Source organism: Myxocyprinus asiaticus, chromosome 49 (assembly GCF_019703515.2).
Source record: "Myxocyprinus asiaticus isolate MX2 ecotype Aquarium Trade chromosome 49, UBuf_Myxa_2, whole genome shotgun sequence".
Lineage (NCBI taxonomy): Eukaryota > Metazoa > Chordata > Actinopteri > Cypriniformes > Catostomidae > Myxocyprinus > Myxocyprinus asiaticus.
In genome coordinates this window covers 14824852-14845006 of record NC_059392.1, presented here as the reverse complement: position 1 = coordinate 14845006, position 20155 = coordinate 14824852, and the positions used below count along the sequence as shown (strand labels likewise).

At 40.2% G+C, this 20155-nt stretch overlaps 1 protein-coding gene and 1 long non-coding RNA gene across 5 annotated transcripts in view; both read left to right on the top strand.

Annotated features, from left to right (window-relative positions):
• Nucleotides 1–20155, top strand: part of LOC127438253 (complement factor H-like) — a 137643-nt gene that overhangs the window by 97282 nt on the left and 20206 nt on the right. The window lies entirely within an intron of this gene.
• Nucleotides 1–20155, top strand: part of LOC127438299 (uncharacterized) — a 28974-nt gene that overhangs the window by 7997 nt on the left and 822 nt on the right. The window contains exon 2 of the long non-coding RNA XR_007896711.1: nt 977–1188. This is a non-coding gene — a long non-coding RNA (uncharacterized LOC127438299). The remainder of the gene's footprint in view (nt 1–976; nt 1189–20155) is intronic.

Sequence of the window (20155 nt, the reverse complement as noted above, 5' to 3'; positions counted from 1 at the left end):
TATTTTTTTATTAATCAATAACAGCCTATAGGGAAAACTATGTTGGTTGTCACACATTTTACTTTAGTGAATCCTCAGAGTAGTTTTATTTTTGAAAGCCAATTTCTGTATAGGCACATACCTGGATATATATATAAAAAAATAAAATAAAAAAAAAATCACATTTATTGCAGAGGAAAAAATATGCAGTTCATTGAACACACTGTGAACTTTTGTAACAACATAAGCCCCCCCCCCCCAACAGTCCATGCCAACTCGAGTGCATGCTGTCAATAAAAGCAATAACAAGAGAATTTCAAGTTGATTTTTCAGTTCAACATCTTAAAATGATGATTTATTTTTTTATTGCAAATTATAATACAAGCTTTTTCACAAATGGACTCAAGTGTATTTTTGAACCCCACTGTATTTAGATTATTGATATAATCATGAGAATGAGAGTACATGTTTTTAGCAAGACATTTAACTTTTACAGCATACATAGCTTACTTTACTTCACAGTGGTTCCAAATATCAGAATGCCACAACCAGAGCAGGCCTACTCATTGGTAATCACATTTTATGGAGCAAGTGATGGTGTTTTAATCAGATCACATGAAACGGCCCAGAGGTTTGTTCTGAACATTTTAATATAAACATCATTATGAATTGATGATATGAAGATTCAGGAGATTCAGTTGACATTTTGCTTGGTTTATAAAAAATAAAATAGTGTTCACACCTCAAAAGCGATGTGGTCACATGTGTTTTGTAATCCGAACACAAAACATTTTAGATGGCGTTTAGACCTGTATTTAGCACTGACCAGCACATGTTTTTTTCTTATGTCATCCATCACCCATACAAGAACGAGGCAAGTTCTGAACCTAGAGACCATACAGGCTGTAGTGTTCATTTTGTTTACCACAGAGTCACGGTTCCGGCATTTGTGCCGGCTCATACTGTTGATTGTTTTTCTCTCCCTCATGTCTCACAGGTGGAGCCGGCATGCGTGATCAACATTCCATGGAACGCTGACTTATCTCGGGGAGACGCTGATCATGGCAATTAATTACTCACCCGTTTCCACTAACTTCTGATTGCAATCCCTACTTATTCCTTGCGTTTCCCCTCTTTTTTTTTACATTCGTAAAAATCTTTCTTGGTGTTCCACAGAAGACAGTTTTACTAGTTTGAGACAGCATAAGGGTGAGTAAATAAGGAAATTAGTTTTTGGTGTTATATACAATTACTTAATTTGTTGTTGTGTGTGTGTTTTTTTTTAATAAGCCCTTCATGCTTTTTCATGCTAAGCACTCATATCATCTCCCCATGGCTTGCCTGCAGGTTATTAATAATTCATTGAAAAAGCACACAGTTGTTCATTAATTCATATGTTGTTGTCATGGCATGGTAAAAAAGTTATATGGTGCGATCAAGATTTTGATTTCTGAAGTCGTTCCATCATGTATCGTGGACATTTCCAAATTAAACATATCAGGGGACTGTAATTTAGACATTAGAAAAATAAATGTCAATTGTCACCTAAATACAGCATGATTCAAAATGTTCCAAAAAGCATCCTCTGTGCTTTAATGGATGCAAAGAAATCTGACCTTTCATACAAAAGGTCAGTGTCACAAATTAGCTTTTTTGATTAGTGACCACTCAAAAAAAATGAAGTCATTACCCTTAATTGAATTGGAGAACTTTTTTGTTTTTTTTTAGACAAGCGATTTCACTCAGATTAGGTCAGTTTCATTAAGCCAACATTTAGTTGGATTAGGTCAAATCAAATGTACTATAATAGTTTTAACTCCACTTCATTAGGTTCTTCAAATTCAATTTAATAATGTTTATTTATTTTATTAATCATTAGTATATACCTGGTAAGCAAGTTTGAGGACACTGAAACTGTTGCAATGTCAATGTGATCGCAATGGCCTATAGAGCAACATTTTTCTTTGTTTTCAATTCTTTTAGTTTAAGTTTTAATTTAGATTTTAAATCCCAGAGTTTCAAAGTGGTATATTTGCCTCTAAACCTAAATAAGTTGTTCTTGTGTCAGCAATACATTTAAATTGTTCTACTTCAGTTAATGGATTTAATGTTGTTAGAGCCCGCATCTCCAAAATGTCTCCATGGCACAAAAACATAACCTCAACATCAGTATGTTGCTTGACATAAAACCAGTTGTGGAAAGAGTACTGTTTTTGTTTGTTTGTTTACTTAAGTGAATAATATCTTCAGTAGCAGTACTTTTACTTAAGTAGAAGTACTGAGAAATGTTATGACTCGAGTAATAAATAGTTTACTGAAAAACTACAAGTAATTACATTACAAGTTACTTTATGAAAATATATGCACTCACTCACACACTCTCTCTACCGGTCAAGTTTTGAAATGTTTGACTGAAACGTTTCTTAATCTTTTGATCTGAAGGCGTATGAAATTTGAAATTAGTTTTGTAGACATAATTGTGCCACCATATTAATTTCATTCTAAAACTAAAATTTAATAAGTTTCCAAAATTGATGATTTGGACAAAATAAAGAAAAGCAGCCAATAAGTGCCCAACATAGATGGGATCTCCTTCAATACGGTTTAAAAACATTCCAGAGTGTTACCTCAAGAAGTTGGTTGAGAAAATGTCAAGAGTACATGTCTGCAAATTCTAGGCAAAGTGTGACTACTCTGAAGATGCTAATATAACACTCTTGGTTTATTTTGGATTTTGTTTAGTCACAACATAATTCCCATAGTTCCATTTGTTATTCCGTAGTTTTGATGACTTTACTATTATTCTAAAATCTTTTGACCGGTAGGGTGTGTGTAATAAATATCTCTTTTTTTTTTTTTTTTTTTTAGAACAGACATTTTTGTTATTGAAAGAAATTGATGCTTCCTTTCACCAAGGATGCATTAAATTGATCAAAAATACTGCCAAAATCATTAATTGCAAATTACAGTTTGAAATAATTGTTTTGAGTGGTATTTATTCCAGTTATTTGTTTACCCATAATGGTAAACAAATACTGTGTAAACTATTCCTTACAAAAAGCATTCTAAAGTGCTAATTGGGTACTCAAAATTCTTATTAGAACAATTAGAAATGGTTGTGCTACCATGTGGAAATCACAATACAGAGGGGTTTTTTTACTGATAAAAAATACCCCCCATTTACTGAGGTATTGTAAGGATGAGGTAGGCCGAGTGGGATCCATTTCCGTATATTTATTAGAGGAGTTGCTCAAACAATTCAAACAGTATTCTTTAAACGTAGTCAGGTCACAGGCTTGGCTCAAAACACAGATAAATCGGTCCTCAGGCAACAAGTCCAAAAACTGTAATCCAGAGCAAACGTAAGCAATGGTCATAGCAATAGACAAAACAATGGCAGAGAAACAACGCTTGGTAAGGCAGATAACTGGCTATACTTCGCAAGGTGATACTGTGGGCATATGGCTTATATACATGGAGAATGTCCAAACAGGAACTGATGTGGCAGGAACAGGAAGTGACAAGTGTCAATATTCAGGTGAAGGCTCCCCCTGGTGGACGGGAGACTGTTCAGATGTTACAGGTATCTTACAAGTTGCTTTACACATGCAAAAGTCACATTTTGGTTTTAAAAATGGACAAAGAAACCCATTTCTCCTGATTCAATTTTCTCCTAAAGTCTATTGTTTTAGAGAGATGAAGGCTATTCCATGCATTACTGTTTCGTAAAAAGAATCTCTAACCAGGATAGAGAAGGAAGTGGACGGCCCAGATGCACAACAAAAAGACAAGTAAATCAGTCTCTAGTTTGAGAAACAGACTCCTCACAGGTCCTAAACTAAGAGCTTCTAAATCCCAAACACCTGCATTGCTGAAAGAGGATTCTTGAACAAACAAGAACATTTTAAGAATACATTTATTTAAATAGAATTAGCCATTTGTAACATTCTAAAATGTCACTAAACTACATAATGTGCATTGTGACTGAAACACGTATTTCAGGGCTCTTCTCATTCACATATGTCCAAGTATTTTGGCTATTAAAGCAGATAAAAGGTCTTGTGTGTAAGTTTTGAGAGCTGAAATTACGAACAAATCTCTTAGCTTATTTAAATATAGTGTCAATATAATGTAGTCTTGGGGATTTTTGGACACTTTGCAAAGGCTTAAATGATGCCGTCGCAGGACTTTTCAGTGGAACAATAATAATGGTAGTCAAGCTCTAGGGTCATTTCTAAATAGAATTTTTGCATTTCAGCCCTTTGAAGCTCTCACTTAAGCAAGGACGCCGGGGCAGTAGTGTTAAGATCCATGTGCAGTTTAATAAGGCAAATAAATAGTAAAAACAAAGTAACAAAACAAAGAGCAAAAACAAAGGCAGGCAAGGGATCGGTACACAGATAGGCAGTCAAAGTCCGATCGGCAGAGGGGTAATCCAACAAACGGGCCGTAAATCCAAAACACTCACATGAAGGCTGGGGAATTCGGAGAACAAGCAGGAGACAAATACAGGGTAATCAATGATAGTACTAACACTCGGAATTGTAGACTAGACAAACAAGACTTCGCATTGAATGCGTGGAAACTGGGAACTTAAATAGACAGGGTTAAATGTAATACAGGTGGAAGAGTTATCAGTCTGACTGGAGGATTATGGGAAATGTAGTTTGTGAAATGTTAAAACTAAGGTGATTGCGACCTCTGGCGGCATTCGGGGGAGATGGCAGGCACTGCGGGTGTAACACTTACAACGGAGGGAAAAGACTTTGAAGGAAACAGGGTTTAAGGATGATCACTTCTGAATGGAACACACCCCATCATTCAGATGAGTTAGAAAAGATATAGCAGCGAGAGCAAGAACTGTCTGAACTCTTTGCCAAATTTCACCAAACCCTTGCATAGATATTGTAGAAGCCTACTGTATATGTTAAATTCATCAATATTTAAAGTGTTTGAAGTTAAAATATTTTTATTTATTATGGCCCCTGTAAATATATGCATTTTGTGTGCACAATTTGTAGTATTTACATAGAGTTTACAACAAAAGTTAAAATAGAACTGTTTCTTTAAGAAGAGTGACTGTTCAGGGGATTGGCTCTGGGGCCCTTGCTAGTCATAATCCACCCCTGATCATATCAGCATAATATGGGCACTTTAAATGTATGAGGTCTTTTCGCCCATACAATGCAAGTCAATGGCATCAAAAAACATGATACACAAGCATGCTCCAACTACACAAGAGAGCACAGTTAACATTGACAATGAACAATAAACTGGCAAAGAATAAAGGGAAACACAAGGAATAAGCAGAGAGTGCAATCAGAGTGAGGCAGGTGGAAACGGGTGAGTAATTCATTGCCATGATCAGCGTCTCCCCGCGATCGATCAGCGTTCACATGGAAACGCGTGCCGGCTCCACCTGTGAGACACGAGTCAGAGAAAAACAAACAGTATGAGCTGGCACAAATGCCGGAACCATGACACTGTGGTAAACAAAATGAACACTACAGACCGTATGGTTCAGAACTTGCCTCGTTCTTGTATGGGTGATGGATGACATAAGAAAAACACTTGTGGTCAGTGCTAAATACAGGTCTAAATGCCGTCTAAAATGTTTTGTGATCAGATTACAAAAAACACATACGGATGTGGTCAAAAACACATGTGATCACATCGCTTTTGAGGTGTGAACACTAATCCGTCTTGTATGCATCCTGGCAGCAGTGAAGTGTCATCTCTCATCTGTCAATCAACTGCTGTGCTAAAACAAGAGTTATCACATCAACATGCGCTACCTGGACAGATTTTGCTGTTGCGCACTATATCCGTGTTTATATCCGCATCTCCCGCTGCATGCGTTTAGATGTGCTATACAATATGGAATAGCCTTTCTGTGAAAGCTTCCATTGTATATAATTTTTTATTGCAAATTTAATCATCATTTTAAGATGGAGAACTGAAAAATCAACTTGAAATTTTCCCCTTTTTGCTTTATTGACAGCATGCACTCAAGTTGACATGGACTGTCTGGCTATTGGGATATGTTGTAACAGAAGTTCACTGTGTTCAATGAACTGCATATTTTTCCTCTGCAATAAATGTGAATGTTTATTTAGCATTTTTATATCCAGGTATGTGCCTATACAGAAATTGGCTTTCAAAAATAAAACTACTCTGAGGATACACTGAAGTAAAATGTGTGACAACCAACATAGTTTTCCCTATAGGCCGTTATTTTATTCCATTTTAAAAAAAAAAAAAAAAAAAAAAAAAAAAGGTCTCCTACAAACATTTACAAATGAAGTCAAAGACCTTAAGTTTATCATTTTAGTGTTTACCAAAAGCCAACACTGTAAGATCCAGTAAACTGCATTCTGCTTTTATGGTTAAAAACATTTATTTAGTGTGAGATAATGAGGTTCATTTAGGACAACAGGTACAAGTTTTTTGTGGAAGTTTAGCACACTCAAATGTTTTAAGTAACCTCGGTTACAAAATATCTCTGTGTGTTTATCAGCTCAATTCTAAAAGACACATTTTGCAATGGCAGTACTGTTGCAATGTTTGAAAGCTTGAAATATTATGAAATTTCCTCCTTATGTCTTGTAGTGAATTTGTATGTGTGAGCTAGGAATTAAATTAAACTGTCCTTATTCTACATTATTATGTAAGGAAATTTATAATGGAATTAGTCGCATTCGACAACCATTATAAATTAAATAAATGACAAATAACTAGATTATTTGTCTGAATTAAATTCTCCACCATTAAAATCGTAATACAACGTCTCGTTGTATCCGCTCAATTTCTATTGAAAGGAATTAGCTTTAATAAGGGAATTATGATTAATTCTCTTATTGGAGTAATATTATTCTCATGGCTTATTGAAAATAATAATACACATATTTAGGTACAGCACTGAAGTGAAATCTTTTAAAAACAGGGATGAGATTATTTATCAAAATATACCACCGTCAAATTATCTTAAAGTGAAATATGAATAATTAATCATAACTCATAAATAATTGGATCAGTTAATAGAATTAACTTGATGTAGATGAATTAACATTACAATCAATTATCTGTTCATGCAGTGAACACTCTGTATTGATCGTCTGTCAATGCTCAGAAAAGATATTTTTCATGGCCACAGAAAAATAACTCTCTTAGCATGTAGCTGTGATCAAATCATTAAATTGACATTGATTTACAAGCAGACCAGAATCAACTGGCAAGAATGTACACAAAAGTTTTATTTAACTAAATCAGGAACACATAACTAATCTAAACAAACATCTACACACAAATCACCCATACATGGGGAAATAGAAAAGTGAAAGTGAATGAAACCGGAACAGAACAGGGGACTAAACCTCTGTTTAGTTAGTTAATTGTATGATACATGCAATGCCTTGGTTGTTGAGAGAGAGAGAGCGCCCATATGCAGTCTCAGGAGAAAGTCTTGGTTGTTCCTTGAGTCGATGGTGTTGAAGTTGCAATCAATTTCTTCCGCGTTGAATGAAGAAATGATGATGGACTTGCGGTGTTAGTTTTTACTTTTATGGTCGAGGAAGTTACACATGGCTTGATGTGTTTGAGGCCTGCCGGCCCACGACCTCGCAGTGTGGGACCGGAAACACCAGGTCCTACGAACAGCAACCAGGAGAAGGGAGAGAGAGCACAGAGGAGAGAGAGAGAGAGAGAGAGAGAGAGAGGTCACTCAGACAGTGCCCTTTAATTCCTGATGGAGGCCACTCCCCTCGAGTGTGGCTTGACCATTGAGAAAGGTGCAATTTTCCAGTGGGAAAAGCTCCTTTGTTTAGAAGCTGACTCATTTGCATGATTGGAGTAAGCTAGCAGTTTGTGCCCCTTTATGCTCTGAGTAATATAACAGGCATACAATGCATGCTATAAGGTGTTGAGATACACCAATGTGCAGAGAGTCACACAAGGATTAATTTGATAGAAAGCATGATACCAATAATTTTACATTATCTAGTGGTTCTGTCATAAAGCATGCATAAAATGGTATACAGTAAAAAAGACACTATACGAGACAGTAATAATCATACACACAATGTCCTGGGTATATGCATGTTCATTTATAGAACAGTTTGTCTATAAATTACTGAAGAAAAGTCTGTTTTATGGGCTTTATGTGTCTTTCCTATGGGGGAATGGAGTGAGTTACTTCTCCACATTCCTTTGCTTTTGCATGTAGCTACATTCCCCCACCTGGAATGTCTCTGAGGTCCACTAGTTGCTGGACCAGTGTCAGCAAAGGGGGAGTAGAAGCTGATAATGATCAGTGGGAGAGCAGACATCTCAGAGTCTTAGAGTCTGCTTGGGCCTACTTGGACCTTTGCTTGTTACGGTCTTGAGACGTCTGTTGGATTGTTCATTAAATAACGAATAATTGTGTGTCTGATTGGTCCAGATGCTACAATCTCTAGTTTCTTTGCAAAAATGCCCCATTAGTCAGATTAATTTAATAAATACAGCTCTTCTTCAGTCCAACACCCTGTCGCCGGTTTGTGATTTGTCCCTCTTCGGACCACTGTTGTGTTAGGTACTTGCCACTACTGACCGGGAGCACCCCTCAAGCCTTGCCATTTTAGAAATGCTCTGACCCCGTCGTCTGGCCATAACAAATTGGCCCTTGTCAAAGTCACTCAGGTTTTCAAACCTGCTCATTTCTCCTGCATTCAACACATTGACTATGACTATAGTATGACTATGCTCACTACAATTGTACAGAGTGATTATCTGAGTTACCGTAGCCTTTCTGTCAGCTCGAACATGTCTGGCCATTCTCTGTTGACCTTTCTCATCAACATGGCATTTCCGTCTGCAGAACTGCCGCTCACTGGATATTTTTTGTTTATGGCACCATTCTGAGTCAACTCTAGAGCAGGGTTCCTCAATAGACTGCCCACGAAAGACAAATGTTTGGCCTGCACTAAAGGCCTGTTCACACCAAATCTGTGATGATTATGTGAGACAAACTTCCGACGAAAGGTATATACACACAGAGTGTGTAAAAAAAAAAAAAAAAAAAAAATGTAAAACAATTTCACCCCTGTTGTTGTTCTACAAACATTTATACAAGTCTCATGCCTGTACCTTCAGCTGTTAGAGATTAATATATTGAACGCTGTTAAAGCATTCAATTACCTATTTGGCATAACTGTAGGACTCATTATGTTCTTTACATGGTGTTGATGCATTCTGAGGAGTATATAATCTGTGTTTGTGAGATGAGTAAAGAGCGCTGTTGCATAAATATATGATGCATTCCTACTAGGACTTAATTAACGTTCAACAACGACAAACCATGGTTTACAGCAAAACTCAAACAGCTTCATCATGACAAAGAGGATGCTTACAGAAGTGGGGATAAAATATTGTATAATCACACTGACTAAGGAAATTACAGTGGCTAAAAAAAGCTACTCTGAGAAGCTAAAAACAAGTTTTAAGCTAAAGACCCTGTGGAGTGGCCTGAAAGACATTACTAACTTCAAGACACCATCCCTTACCTGTAGGGAATCAACAGATGGCAAACAACCTGAATGTGTTTTACTGTAGATTTGAAAAGACCAGTCTCGCACACTACACCCGCTTTGAACTTCACTTCACACATACACCAACACCTCCTGCAACCACCCCACCCCCGCTACTCAACCTGCACTTAAGATCTGTGTAGAGGATGTGTGCCGGGCCTTCCAGAAACAAAAAACAAGGAAAGCACAGGGCCCAGATGGTGTTTTACCCACTTGTCTAAAATCCTGTGCTGACCAGCTGGCCCCCATCTTCACACAGATCTTCAACAGGTCACTGGAGCAGTGTGAAGTTCCCTGCTGCTTCAAACACTCCACTATCATCCCTGTCCCAAAGAAACCCAAGATCAAAGGACTTAATGACTACAGACCTGTCACTCTGACATCTGTGGTCATGAAGTCATTTGAGAGACTGGTGTTGGCCCACCTGAAGGACATCACCAGACCCTTTCTGGATCCCCTTCAATTTGCTTATAGAGTAAACAGATCTGTAGATAATGCAGTCAACATAGGATTGCATCATATCCTGCAAAATCTGGACAGACCAGGGACATATGAATGGATTCTTTTTTTTTGGACTTCAGTTCAGCTTTCAACACCATCATCCCAGCTCTCCCATGGAATAAATTAACCCAGCTCTTTGTTCCCATGTCTATCTGTCAGTGGATCACCAGCTTTCTGATAGACAGGCAGCAGCTAATGAGACTGGGAAAATTCACTTCCAGCACATGTGCGATCAACACTGGTGCCCCCCAGGGATGTGTGCTCTCCCCACTACTCTTCTCCATGTATACCAATGACTGCACCGCCAAGGACTCCTCTGTCAAGCTCCTGAAGTTTGCAGATGACATGACTGTCATTGTCGTGGCAGATTCCCCACAACAGCCATCAAAGCTCAGTCAACTCAAAGATTTCTCGGAGGTGCAAAATTCTGATTCCAAAACGAGACTTTTTTATTACAGAGTAACAAAGCCGAGGTAGTCCATGGAGCATCTGAATTTACACTTTAGAACATGCCTTTTTATACAGTTTCTGTTCTCTTTTCATCCAATAAAGATTATCAAAAAATCTTCCCATACTATCATCTAATAATATTTTTCAGTGAAATCTTTTGCCCCTCTAATCGCATCATCACTCTAGCCAGACATCCTGCATGACTTCATGCCTAAATGCATAATTATCTTATCATATATGCATAAAACACACTATAATTACCTTATATAGTTACATATTCTATATTGACTAACACTTATTACTTTCTGCATTAATTTGATTAGTATATTAAATGTTTTCCCTTATTTCAGTTTATTGGTCACACACAAAACATCCCTGTGAGATGGAGAGAAGTACGTGTGCTGCCATGGGTGGTTTTTCTTATCCTTAAAACTCCCTACTCATTCGCTTGACAAATGCATCCTGTTTCCCATGGACTCTCACTGTCTGCATCACATCATGCACTTTTCTCACGTCAGCTCATTTTCCCTTGAAACAGAAAGGCCTTACACAGAGAGAGAGACTGCAAGCTAAGCTGTTTTCCATAGTTCTGCTCTTTCAAACTGCATCTAAATAATTTTTTTAATAATTATATTTATTTATCACACATTATATATTTGCACATATACAATGAAATTCTTTTTTTCACATATCCCAGCCAAGCTGGGGTCAGAGTGCAGGGTCAGCCATGATACGGCACCCCGGAGCAGTTAGGGTCAAGGGCCTTGCTCAAGGGCCCAGCAGTGGCATCTTGGCAGTGCTGGGGCTTGAAACCCTGACCTTCTGATCAGTAACCCAGAGCCTTAACTGCTGAGCCACCACTGCCCCTTTTTTTGAGTAAATAAGAGTATTAAATCAATAAAAGAATGATTAAATATGTAACATTGAATAACATTGATAATGCAGCTTATCATAATACGTTTATTACACATTGTCATTTTTAGATCATTGCATATTGCATACATGTCAATTCAATCATTAAAATGGATTAACTGAATGATTAAATCAAAATATTCCATATATTCCCTCTGTTGGGACTTCCTACAAAGTCCCACTAACTTAGCCTAATTCAAGAGTGTTACTTCAAAATCTAGTCCCTTCACCCATCACTTTCTACTGACCAGTTGTAGGTCACACAGTCTCTCTTATCAATGACCAGATCATGGAACAGAACTCCTGTGGAGCATCAGGACCAAACATCTCCCCCCACACTTAACAAGAAAGGAGTAAAAGATCCTGTCACCCTCAACCCTACTGTAACCCAGATGTAAAATCAGAGTAAACTGCATTCTAAGTTATAACCTTAAAACTAACTAAAAAGTGCATATTTAACTAACATACAGGTGTATCTCAATAAATTAGAATGTCGTGGAAAAGTTCATTTATTTCAGTAATTCAACTCAAATTGTGAAACTTGTGTATTAAATAAATTCAATGCACACAGACTGAAGTAGTTTAAGTCTTTGGTTCTTTTAATTGTGATGATTTTGGCTCACATTTAACAAAAACCCACCAATTCACTATCTCAGAAAATTAGAATACATCATAAGACCAATAAAAAAAACATTTTTAGTGAATTGTTGGCCTTCTGGAAAGTATGTTCATTTACTGTATATGTACTCAATACTTGGTAGGGGCTCTTTTTGCTTTAATTACTGCCTCAATTCGGCGTGGCATGGAGGTGATCAGTTTGTGGCACTGCTGAGGTGGTATGGAAGCCCAGGTTTCTTTGACAGTGGCCTTCAGCTCATCTGCATTTTTTGGTCTCTTGTTTTTCATTTTCCTCTTGACAATACCCCATAGATTCTCTATGGGGTTCAGGTCTGGTGAGTTTGCTGGCCAGTCAAGCACACCAACACCATGGTCATTTAACCAACTTTTGGTGCTTTTGGCAGTGTGGGCAGGTGCCAAATCCTGCTGGAAAATGAAATCAGCATCTTTAAAAAGCTGGTCAGCAGAAGGAAGCATGAAGTGCTCCAAAATTTCTTGGTAAACGGGTGCAGTGACTTTGGTTTTCAAAAAACACAATGGACCAACACCAGCAGATAACATTGCACCCCAAATCATCACAGACTGTGGAAACTTAACACTGGACTTCAAGCAACTTGGGCTATGAGCTTCTCCACCCTTCCTCCAGACTCTAGGACCTTGGTTTCCAAATGAAATACAAAACTTGCTCTCATCTGAAAAGAGGACTTTGGACCACTGGGCAACAGTCCAGTTCTTCTTCTCCTTAGCCCAGGTAAGACGCCTCTGACGTTGTCTGTGGTTCAGGAGTGGCTTAACAAGAGGAATACGACAACTGTAGCCAAATTCCTTGACATGTCTGTGTGTGGTGGCTCTTGATGCCTTGACCCCAGCCTCAGTCCATTCCTTGTGAAGTTCACCCAAATTCTTGAATCGATTTTGCTTGACAATCTTCATAAGGCTGCGGTTCTCTCGGTTGGTTGTGCATCTTTTTCTTCCACACTTTTCCCTCCCACTCAACTTTCTGTTAACATGCTTGGATACAGCACTCTGTGAACAGCCAGCTTCTTTGGCAATGAATGTTTGTGGCTTACCCTCCTTGTGAAGGGTGTCAATGATTGTCTTCTGGACAACTGTCAGATCAGCAGATTGTGTAGCCTAGTGAACCAAACTGAGAGACCATTTTGAAGGCTCAGGATACCTTTGCAGGTGTTTTGAGTTGATTAGCTGATTGGCATGTCACCATATTCTAATTTTTTGAGATAGTGAACTGGTGGGTTTTTGTTAAATGTGAGCCAAAATCATCACAATTAAAAGAACCAAAGACTTAAACTACTTCAGTCTGTGTGCATTGAATTTATTTAATACACAAGTTTCACAATTTGAGTTGAATTACTGAAATAAATGAACTTTTCCATGACATTCTAATTTATTGAGATGCACCTGTATGTGAAGAAACTAAAGACAAGTAACTAGAAACAGAATGAAATCCAAAGAGTCAGAAAAGTATGAAAATTGTATATTTATTATTCATACTTACAAATATATGTAAAAAAAAAAAAAAAACATATTACAGAAAAACTTGACCAACAAAAGTCTGAATCAGCACTGCAAAGGTGATTTATTCAATCAGCCAATCTTGCTGTAGCCTCCAACTCCACCCTAGAGTTAACGCAGACAGTCAAAGAACAGACGAAGAAGCGAAGAGCAACGAGATGTTAGGGATTTATAGCAGCTAAAATCCGGAAAATTGAAAAGATTAGTTTAATCTTAATCTAAAGCTCTAGGAAGAGAGAGAGATTCACCTGAGAAGTGAATCTTGATGTTAAACCGAGATAAAGCTGAGTGATGAAGTAGAGTCATTTATTTCTCTGTTCATCTGGATTAAACCTGGAATAAAAGAACAAGTTTAGTTAATTATCGGTAATAACAGGTAACTGTAATTTTATTTGTTTGGTTTTAATTACATTTTATTGAGGTTATTTAGGGAAATGTGTTACAAAAGAGTTAAATTTGCTACTAAAATAGGAACTAAAATCGATAAACATTTTATTAGCTTCCAATAAACTAAATAGCCGTAATTAGATTAAATTAACAGAATTTGAAGGAAAGAATATTGAAATCAAATAACTAAAAGGGAGATTAATTTGGTGGAAAGGAAACAGATCGAAATCTGTTGGGGAATTTAATAACTAATTGTGTTTACTGTATTATTTTATTTAAGATTTATTTTTTGTATTGTCTGTTGTTTTATCTGTGAAGTTTATTTTATTCACATTATTCAATATAAATCAGTTATTTCACCAAAGTCAGTTGTTGAGTGTGTATGTGTACATTTTGCCTCCTCCACGTACCCTGGTTATCTTCTGATTGGCCCAAATCTTTGCCGGCTCGGTGCACCTGCTGGTGTTCCCATTTGAGGGGTGCTGAAAGGTAATTGAATTAGACACCCCTAGCGGGAGGTCAGTGGAACAGCACTCGTTCGTACCACCCTGGGTGCCATCACACATTCTACACTACACTCAAGAGAGAGAGAGAATATTAGGTTTTAAGCATGAGCATGTTCGGTTATGTTGAATATAACAGAAAATACCATTCAAAATCATAACATTTTGATTAGAGTAGCATAACAGCACGTTGGATATAACAGCATAAAGATCAAAATCAGTAAATATATCAAAGACATCAAATATAGTAGAAATAACCCAACACTAAAAAGTTATTCTTTTTTTCTTTCAAAGATCCTTTTGACAAAAGATCTTCGACCCAGTTACTTTGCATAACATAGAGGGCCACCACTGCGGAGAGGTTAGGCTAGCACTTACATCCCAGGGCATGGCTCATCATTCATCTCCTCATATACCGGTCAAAAGTTTTGAAACACTTACTCATTCTTTATTATACTTTTATTTTATTTATTTTATTTGATTTGATTTTTTTCACATTTTAGAATAATAGTAAAGTCATCAAAACTATGGAATAACATAAATGGAACTATGGGAATTATGTTGTGACTAAACAAAATCCAAAATTAATCAAAACTGTGTTATATTTTAGCATCTTCAAAGTAGTCTCCCTTTGCCTAGAATTTGCAGACATGTACTCTTGACATTTTCTCAACCAACTTCTTGAGGTATCACCCTGGGATGCTTTTTCAACAGTATTGAAGGAGTTCCCATTTATGTTGGGCACTTATTGGCTGCTTTTCTTTATTATTTGGTCCAAGTCATCAATTGAAAAAAAAAAAAAAAAATAAAAAAATAAATGTAAATACATTTTAGTTTTATAATGAAATAAATTAATATGGTTGCACAATTATATTTTTGTCAACACAACTAATTTCAAACATTTAAGCATACACCTTCAGATCAAAAGATTTTTAAGATCATGAGAAACATTTCAGTTAAATGTTTCAAAACTTTTGACTGGTAGTGTATATTCATTGGAGGAATCAATTTCCTACCATTTTGGTCTTTCTGTCCATCCAGAAGAGTTGTCATCATATTGCATTGGACCATTCACTTTGATCAATGTCATCTGCTTCATTGTCGCTCAGATCAAGAATGATTTGATCAATGGTAACACACAATCAGAATATTATTCCTTTCACAAGAATTGTTGTTTCAATCATTATACCAATTTTAGCCAATCATGCACCCCATTTCTTAAACAATTCTATTTAAATTGTTATAAACAAACAAGACAAGCAATCACCACCATGTTTTCTTTTCTTTCTTTTCCCCCATTCTTCATTACTATTAAAATGTACATGAGTTCAATAAAAGCATAAGTAAAAGTAATAAATCACCTATCAATCTTTTAATCAATTATTCATCATACAAGCATTCCCAGGTTTGTTTAATACTTCTTTAATAAGTCAGGCACTCTTTGACTGCAACGGTTCTCAAAATGTAACCCCCAAATTCAATCTATAAAAAAAAACTTTTACACAGGGTATGATCCCCTGATGGCACAGTGACAGAATGCTTGGTATTTAACACTGTGATACGGTTATTAAAATGCTGTCGGGCTGAGTGGAACTCACAATTTTCGGGCAGGTTTCCTCTAGACCAACCTTTTGATGCTTCCAGCCTAAGAGCATCCATCCACTTCCTCAACCCATATAACCCTACCGTCTTGGGCAGGCTTCCAGGGTGGTGATACCCTGCCTTAGTTTTCCCCCACACTTTTGCCACTGGAGAGTCTTTCCCATCATTGGGTCATTGCCTCTTGCCACTGGTCTCAATTCTGCTCAGTCCTATTAGCCAATCCTTAATAATTTGTGTGGCAGCGGGGGCGTGGTCAAGCATCTCTCCGGAGAGAGAAAGCAGTAAGGGCGCTTACACCTGAGCTAAATTATGTCTAACACCTGTCTCTAATTTCAGTGAGCACGGGGAGAGCGGCATAAATAGAGCGACACAACACTCAGTCGAGAGAGAGACTGGATACGACAGAGCCGAGCCAGAGCAAGGATTTTCTAATAGTGAGAGTTTATTTGTGGAAGCAGTGTGTGTTAGTGTTTAGTTAGTGCATAAAGGTAAACTGTAAAGTGGTGTCGAGGAGGAGGGGAAATAAAGCCTCACCTGAAGAAGGAAAACTGCTTCTCGTGTCATCTTTTACACTGGTGCTGAAACCCGGGATTGAAGTTTGGGTCGAAGATGGATGGAGGTCGTCCCGTAGAGTCCTCCCAGTTGGCGGAGATCCTCCAAGCCCTCGCCAGCCTACATCAGAACCACCAACAAACGCTGCTTGAGCTCTGACAAGATCAAGACCGCCGGTTTGTCGAGCTCATGCATGGTCAAGCCGAGGACCGGCAGGCGATCTGGAGCCTCCTCAGCCAGGGGGCATCCTCAGCCGTGACCCCGGACACACCCACGCCGTTACCCCCACCAGCATTACAGAAAATGGGGGCGGCGGACGACCCCAAGGCCTTCCTGGATTTGTTTTAGTGGACCGCCGAGATCTGGGGCTGGCCGCTCGGCCAATGGGCAGCCCGATTGATCCCACTATTGTCCGGGGAAGCCCAGCTCATGGCTCAACAACTGCCAGCATCGAGCCTCCTGGCCTACGGAGATCTAAAAAAAGCCATCTTGCAACGGGTTGGTCGCACTCTGGAGGAAAGTCGTCAGCTCTTCCGGAGCTTGAAGTTGGAAAGCTCCGACCGCCCATTTGCCTTTGCCCAGCGGCTCCGTGACGCCTGCCGAAGATGGCTACTAGCGGGGGATCGCGACGTCCAGGGAATTATCGACCAGGTGGTACTGGAACAGTTCACAGTTCGACTGCCAAAAGGGATGGCGGAGTGGGTCCAGTGCCACCGCCCGGCGTCGTTGGAGGAAGCTATCCGACTTGCGGAGGACCACATGGCGGCGATCCCGAGGGCGGAAGATCCCTCCTACGTTTTCTCTCCTCCCTCTGTTTCTTCCCCCTCCCCTCTCTCTCTCTTGTCTGCTCTCTCTCCGGGTCACGTTCCTGCCCCACGCAGACGAGGAGGAACTCAGCCCCTGAGACCAGTTCTCCGGGTGTGGGAGGCGACACCTTCCCCTACTCCAATGCCCGTCACTCTCCCCCTCAGGGGGGGCGCCCGCCGATGCAAGTGCGGGCGTAGTGCCTGGGCCGGCCTGCAGGAGGTGCGGAGACCTGTGCCACTTCCGAGATCAGTGCCCTCTGATGGAGCTGGGGATGGTGGTGTGGGCCTCTGACCTCCCACAGGCTGCCCCCGACCGGGCCGGAGCGTACCGGATACCGGTAAGTGTCAAGGGGGGTACTCACCAAGCGTTGGTGGATACCGGGTGTAATCAAACCACTATCCACCAATGCCTGGTTCAACCCGAGGCATTGGTCACATCCAAAACGGTGAAGGTGAAGTATGTACACGGGGATATTCACAAGTATCCGGTGGTGACCCTGACAAATAAATTTTGGGGGAAAAAGCATAGAGTGGAGGCTGCGGTCAGTTCCCGCCTCACCCATCCACTGATTTTGGGGACTGATTGGCCTGATTTTAGAGTTTTATTAAAGGGAATTTGCGCGGATGGGTCCTGTGTGAAAATAGGGAGATGTGTGATGTGCGATGCTCTGGCAGGGGAGGCGGAGCCGGGGCCGTCCTCGACAGCTCCACGTCATGATGACGAGAGAGGGGGAGAGGCTGCAGCCCCTCCCCTTCTCAGGGAATTCCCTGACGGGGATTTCCCTTTGGAGCAGTCGCGAGACGAAACCCTCAAACACGCCTTTGACCAAGTGAGAGTCATCGATGGTCAACGACTCCAGCCTGACATCGCACTTTCATACCCCTATTTTGCAATTATAAATGAGCGGTTGTATCGAGTGACACAGGACACTCGGACCAAAGAGGATACAACCCAACTTTTGATTCCAAGGAGCCGTCGGGAAATGGTATTCCAGGCGGCTCATTATAATCCCATGGCAGGTCATCTAGGAGAAAGGAAAACACTGAACCGTCTAATAGCCCGTTTCTATTGGCCGGGCATTGGCGGCAATGTCCGCAGGTGGTGTGCGGCATGCCGCGAATGCCAGCTGGTTAACCCACCGGCCACCCCAAAAGCACCATTGCGCCCTCTCCCTCTGATCGAGGTCCCCTTTGAGAGAATTGGAATGGACCTCGTCGGGCCATTAGAACGGTCAGCATGCGGACATCACTTTGTATTGGTCCTAGTGGACTATGCAACGCGATATCCGGAAGAAGTGCCTCGTCGCAACATCTCAGCACGCAGTGTTGCGGAGGCACTCTTCAAAATAATCTCCCGGGTGGGGATTCCGAAAGAAATCCTCACCGATCAAGGCACAACATTTATGTCACGAACACTACGTGAACTGTACGAGTTATTAAATATTAAATCGATTCACACCAGTGTATACATCCTCAAACGGATGGCCTGGTGGAACGATTTAATAAAACCCTCAAAAACATGATTCGTAAGTTCGTGCACGATGATTCTAGAAATTGGGATAAATGGCTCGACCCCCTGTTATTTGCAGTACGAGAGGTCCCGCAAGCCTCCACTGGCTTCTCCCCATTCGAGCTGCTGTATGGGCGATGCCCACGCGGCGTGCTTGATGTAATGCGAGAGGCCTGGGAGGAAGGACCTTCAAACAGTAAAAATGAAATTCAGTACGTTCTTGATCTTAGAGCAAAACTCCACACCTTGGGGCAACTAACACAGGAGAATTTGCTCCAAGCTCAAGAACGACAGCGCCGACTGTATGACAGGGGAACTCAGCTAAGGGAATTTGCACCGGGAGATAAAGTGCTTGTATTGCTTCCCACATCGAGCTCTAAATTACTCACCAAGTGGCAAGGACCCTTTGAGGTCACACGACGAGTGGGAGATCTCGATTATGAGGTTAAACGAACCGATAGAGGGGACGCACGTCAAATATACCACCTCAATCTCCTAAAATTGTGGAGGGAGGCGGTCCCCGTGACGTTGGCTACGGTGGTTCCCGAGAAGGCGGAGCTCAGACCGGAGGTGAGTTCAAAACATAAACAGTTCACCCCGGTCACTTGCGGAGACCACCTCTCACCAAGCCAACTCGCGGAGGTTGCTAAGTTGCAACAGGAGTTTGCAAATGTGTTCTCCCCTCTACCGGGACGTACAAACCTCATCCATCACCACATCGAGACCGAGCCGGGGGTGGTGGTACGTAGCCGTCCCTACCGACTACCCGAACACAAAAAGAAAATTGTTCGGGAAGAATTGGATGCGATGCTTGATATGGGGTTAATAGAAGAATCCCACAGCGATTGGTCCAGCCCAGTTGTTCTAGTGCCTAAGAGCGACGGGTCTGTACGATTCTGTGTGGATTACAGGAAAGTCAACGCGGTGTCTAAATTTGATGCATATCCAATGCCTCGCGTTGATGAGTTGCTCGATCAGTTGGGCACTGCTCGTTTTTATTCGACATTGGATTTGACGAAGGGTTATTGGCAGATCCCCTTGACACCAATTTCCCGTGAGAAAACCGCCTTCTCCACACCGTTTGAATTACACCAATTTGTGACACTTCCGTTCGGTTTATCTGGAGCCCCGGCTACGTTTCAGCATCTCATGGACTGAATCCTCAGGCAGCATTCAGCTTACACCGCTGCCTATTTAGACGACATCATCATTTATAGCAATGATTGGCAGCGGCATATG